At 34.9% G+C, this 5,913-nt stretch overlaps 1 pseudogene across 1 annotated transcript; it reads left to right on the forward strand.

Annotated features, from left to right (window-relative positions):
- The first annotated feature begins 1,828 nt into the window (after nucleotides 1–1,828).
- LOC144545300 (extradiol ring-cleavage dioxygenase-like) lies at nucleotides 1,829–2,610 on the forward strand (annotated as a pseudogene). The gene is made up of 2 exons (XR_013508464.1): nucleotides 1,829–2,296; nucleotides 2,387–2,610. The product of XR_013508464.1 is annotated as an extradiol ring-cleavage dioxygenase-like (transcript).
- Nucleotides 2,611–5,913: the final 3,303 nt, after the last annotated feature.

The following is a 5,913-nucleotide window of genomic DNA, read 5'->3' on the forward strand; positions in this document are numbered from 1 at the left end:
TAGTTATTGAACTTGGTTTGTGTGTGTGTGGGGGGGGGAGGGGGGGGGGGGTTCTCGGAGATGTTTGATTCGCTTTAAGACATGAATTATATAGCTATCAGCACAAATCTTGTGCAGATCAAACGGTTTTGACCAAACATCGGACCAACTTAGATATAAGGTAAGAGATGATTTACCATAATGTAGATTATATTGAGTGACCTATTTAAGAAGGAAAAAAAAAATGAGATTGAACCAACAGTATTTTTTTTTGCTTTTCATATCTTTGATTGTTTAGTCTACCAAAACTACTATTATATATACTTTGATTAGATAAAAAAAATGTAAATTGTACAAGTTCATATCCCCCTCCTATATGCTATTATGTGTTTTTTATATCCTTGTTTTTCGCCGCATTGTTGAACTTGGGACTTTATGAAGCATTTGGGCCTTAAATGTGTACCCTTCTAACTTGGGCCTCTTTGAAGCATTTGAGACAACTCGAATTGTTCATGGCCTTGATCAAAATTGAAAAATTTGAGGTTTGGAAGAGTACTAGAAAAAGTAGGTTTTACAAGCTAAGCAAGAGAAAAGGCGCTGAGGAAGTATGTATGCTAATAATTAAATTAGGACTGGTAGAGATGCTGTATTGACTAGTGCTTTGTCTAATGAACGGACAGTTGAATGAATAAATTGAAATTTGGTTATTGATTTGGGTCTTCATTAATTGTTTTTTTTTAAATAGGTGGTGGTTCACTTGGGATAAATAATAAATTGATGTCAGATCAGATGCAATCTGGTGCCGACTAGAGTTTGCCGTTTCTTATTTTGTATCAATAATTAAAGAACCACTACTAATATACTTTTCTTTGAAAAATATATATATATATAGGGTCTGTCTAAATTGCTGCTGGCAGCATTTCGGCAGAGGTGCTGCCGGGGCTATATTTAGCCGTGTGATGTCCAAACAACAAATCCAAACCGTTAGATGTTTAATCTATATTATAATCTACTTGGAGACCAAATTTTACATTTTTTGGAATTTTTTTACTATATATTAAGCTGGTTTGAAAACCGCTGATTTCAGTAAATTTCTGCAGCATTGAAATCAGCGGTTTTCAAACCAGCTTAATATATAGTAAACAAATTCCAAAAAATGTAAAATTTGGTCAACAAGTAGATTATAATATAGATTAAACATCTAACGGTTTAGATTTGTCGTTTGAACATCAAAAAATAGAAAAAACAGTGGCAGCACCGCCGGCAGAAATGCTGCCGGCAGCAAATTAGCCACAGCATATATATATATATATATATGTTAGCAGTGTAACTAAACCTGGAATTAATCAAGCAAAATCAGTTACGGAAGACATTTATTGAAGCAACCAAAGAGAAAGGAAGAATGCTTCTTACAGAAACAATGCCCTGCTGGTACAAACTGGTACCCTAGCTGATCTCAACAAACTGGTATGTTTATTTGCAATTTGTGGACCGATATGATTAATCCAGACCTTGCTAGATTTCAAAATAAAATTTAAAAAAAAAGAAAAGCTTTCATTTTTATAAAACTGATGTTATAGATTTAATTTATTATTTTTTTCAATAATATGAATAAAACATCCGGAGCATCAGATCTAAATAGAGGCCAAAAAAGGGATAATATCACATGGTACTTTCATTTCTTTGTGATATAGTTTTTGCATAAAAAAATTCATCCACTCTGAACCACCTAATATAAAATAATATAATACCAAACATACCAACTCTCCTCTCCTTCCCTAATCTCTCCTCCTGTCCTCTCTCTTTAATTAATCTCATCTTCAAGCTAGATAAAATAATCCATATCGCAATGGACACGTTCTTCCTATCTCACGGATCTCCCAAGCTTTCCATCGACGAGTCACTTGAAGCGCGGCACTTTTTGCAATCGTGGCAGTCACAGGTACTGCCAGGTGTCTGTCCCAAGGCCATCCTCATCGTGTCGGGACACTGGGACACACACTCCCCTGAGGTCAACGTCATTAATGGTACCAATGACACAATCTATGATTTCTATGGCTTCCCCGAACCTATGTATAAGTTGAAATATCCAGCCCCTGGTGCTCCCCTTGTCGCTACCAGAACCCGAGACCTCCTCATTAGTGCCGGCTTCGGCCCCGTCAGAGTGGACACCAAGCGCGGTCTCGACCATGGCGCCTGGGTCCCCCTGATGCTCATGTACCCACAATCTGAGCACCCGGTCCTATGACAATAAGCCTCCACCCACCTGGGCCATTGATTTTGATAATTGGCTCAGAGATGCCGTGGTGAACAGGAGGTCTCTCTCTCTAACAAACACAAACAAACATTTGATTTGATTTAAGCTGATTGATTGTAATGTACAACCCTGACATCAATTAAATTACAGGTATGATGAAGTCAACCATTTCTATGAAAAGGCGCCAAGTGCCAAGATGGCACAACCCAAACCTGATCATTTCTACCCGTTGCACGTGGCCATTGGCGCGGCAGGAGGAAGCCCTATTGCCGACCTCATTCACACCAGCTGGGGCTCTGGTTCCATGTCTTACACCTCCTTCAGATTTAAGTCTGCTAATTGATTACTACATTGCCAGTGAATAATGTATTCAGTCCTCTGTCTCTCTCCATCTCTTGTATATCTTTTGTTTATAGTGTCATGTAATTTAATATTCGAGTGAATTCTGTAAGAAGTGTTCTACAGGCCAAATAATATGGGCTGAATTAATATATTAAGTCTTATTGGGCTAGGCCCAAATTCTTGATCTGATCTGATATCAGAACAGATCACGTTTTCTGTAGAGATGCAACCAGATGGTGCGAATGAATGGATGCATAAGTATTATAAATATACATGCAGTAGTTCGGTTTTGGTTGTTCAAGAAATTCTGTTCCACAGATATCAGAAACCGTAAGAGAGAAAGAAAGAGAAAAAGACGGGCTTTCAGATCGATACTAGCATATCGACTGATTGTTGATTTTGGCTTTGTTCGTGTGGATACTGATAGAGGCGTGACTGCTAGGCTGTTGCGTGGATCTAACACGAAGGAAAGGAGACACGAAGTAAAGGAAAAGAAGGCTACTGCTAGACTTGAAGTTTCCGCTACGCGTCTAGTGGTAAACTCTGTTTAATCCTAGAATTAGTTTTATACTTGGATTCTGGTTTTCGGGTAGTGAACAAATCTTGAACTGTTTTGAATTGTTGCACTATAACCTACCCGAAATCCCAACAAATTCATCTAATATTTCTTAGTTCTTGATGTTATTTTTTCTATTGTTCCGTTCTTGTTTTCTTAGAAAATGGTCAACAAGAGAACATCAAGTACAATTCAAAATAAAGATGCTACTAAAATGCAACAGAAATTACTTCCAGAATTTGTGTTTATCTGCGTGGATAAAATTGCTTAACAGTGTCAGTATACTTGCTGATGCTCCCGTCAATAATAACATTAAACTCTCGGAAATAACAATTTATGTCAACTTACTCTCATCAGTAAGCACTAATCATATATGACAAATCATACATGGATCAGAGAAATTTCCAACAAAATAGTGTGTAAAGGGAGGAGTTGTGCAGGAATGTAGTGTATTTTAGGTATAGGAATTGCTTGAGAATGTTTTAATTAGCGAGGGGCTGTTTTATAAAATTTCAATGACTGCGCCTGCAATTTGGGTTTATCAGAGGATTCAGAGTGCAAAAGGGTTAGGATTCCAAAATATTTGTGCTGGGAGCGCTAAGATTTGGGCCAGCAAGGCTTCAAAATTCGCGCAGGGTGCTGCATTTTTGACTTAAAATTGGGCTTGGGTCGCTGACAAGTGGGCCTGGACTTGTCAGAGGCAGACGCCGTTGGAATTTAAATTTCGCCAAGATTTGTGTTGGGGCATTTCAATAAACGTGCGAGCGCACCAATAACTGTGCTCATATATACGTGGTTCAATTTACGAAGATTGATCTTAATTTTATTCAAATAATTTTTAACATCTAGTATCCAATACATATTTCCTAATTATTAGGCCTTTATTACTGGAATTGTTTAAAGTTTGATATGCGTGCATCACCATAGGAATTAATGCTGCTCGATCAACAAGAAGTAATAAAACGAAAATAATTAAACGAAAAATGGAATTAATTATTTATACACTTGAACTTGAAGAATACAACAAGGCAATTCAAGTATGTAACTTTGGATATGAGGGCAGTCACTGCCAATTCTTCAAAAAAAAAAAAAAAAAAAAAAAAAAAAAAAAAAAAAAAAAAACTTTGGATATGAGAACAAAGTTGTTATTACATGCCATCATAGTTTATTAATTATAACATTTGTTCTATGTGGCAGTGCATTTTAATTTGAGAGCATCAACAAAGGCAATGACAATCTAACTTATTTTTCTTGCAAAATCCTCCTTTTGAACAACCGGTTAAGCACCAACTGTTACATGTTTTATTATTATCGCAGTTTGTATGGCCATTCCATCGACGATGGTCGGTGCAACAATCTTGACCTGAAACACCTATATATATATAATTTATTTCAAAAAATATCCAGTAATTTTAGCAACGGTACCAATAAATATACATATTTTATCAAGATTACACACATATAATTTCCTCATTTTTAATATATCCCTTAATATAGATGGAAAATATGAATGAATTAAAATTAGGTACATACATATATAATATACTGCTAGATCGATATTGCATAAAGAAAAAATAAATAAAAGAGACATGATCTTACTATGTAGATCACCAGTCATGCTGATCATGAGCAAGCAAAGGCATAGATAAACAGCAAAGCTTGACCGAACCATTTTTCTTTTCTGTGTTAATTAGAGTGAATTGGTTATTTTACACATGCTTTCGTGATTTCTTATAAATACTTGAAATGCCAAAACCAGAATGGAACAAAGAGGTTACTGCTGAGAGGCAATTAACTGAAATAGAAATACATTTTTACTATTTTTATTATTTTTTTTGTTTGTTTCTTTGCTAAATTATTTAACTTCCCTCCATTACAACCTAATTTCTTGTTTTAAGAAATTACGATAGTTCAAAAGACATCAAAATTTATCATCAAATGATCAAATATGCTTGAATGCCAAATTATCTACTCAAATTTGCATCCAACCTTTGTGTGATTACATCCATGTTCTGTCCATTTTGAGTTTTCCTTTCTATGTAATATCTATAATAAGAAATTAATACAATATTTAGCTATGGGCATATAATTTGTTGCTGATGGAAACAAAAAATTCAAGAAAAGGAGGGTTTCCTTGTCATAATTTATTTGTGCCATACTGCCATACAACATTAATAATCTTAGTTTTAATTTTCAATTTGAAATTTAAATCTAAACATGTTGAATCAGAACTATTAATCTTGTTTTGTTTTATGTGAGATTGTTTTATGTAAAATTTTATAATTTTAAGTTCTCCAAAAATAAAAAATTAAAAAAATTAGTTATTACAATGGTTTAAAACAAGGCATTGTTCTTTTTGAAACCAAAAACACCTAAATGAATTCCATCAGCATGCAAGTAGTCAGTTATCAGAAAACAAAATCCACTAGTATGTAATTCTATTATAACATTAATTGTTTCACCCAATTAATTTGTGTAATACTTTCTTATGGCATCTCTATCACAATATGAAGAGAACCAACAATGTCACACCATTATGCCTAAATTGCAACTAAAGATGGATCATGCTTGGTAGGAGGCGTTTGATTTAACGAATATCCCCTCGCATTTTTTTTTTAAATCTGCTGAATCCTTTGGGCCTTAAATGTATAGCATTCCTGACTTGGGCCTGGATAAAGAATTTGAGGTGATCTGGAAAAGTGCTAGAAAATGAAAGTGATTGGGGAAGTATATATATGCTATAAAGTGACTTGGGCCTTGATAAAGAATTTGAGATGCT

Source organism: Carex rostrata, chromosome 27 (assembly GCF_964058835.1).
Source record: "Carex rostrata chromosome 27, lpCarRost1.2, whole genome shotgun sequence".
Classification (NCBI taxonomy): Eukaryota; Viridiplantae; Streptophyta; class Magnoliopsida; order Poales; family Cyperaceae; genus Carex; species Carex rostrata.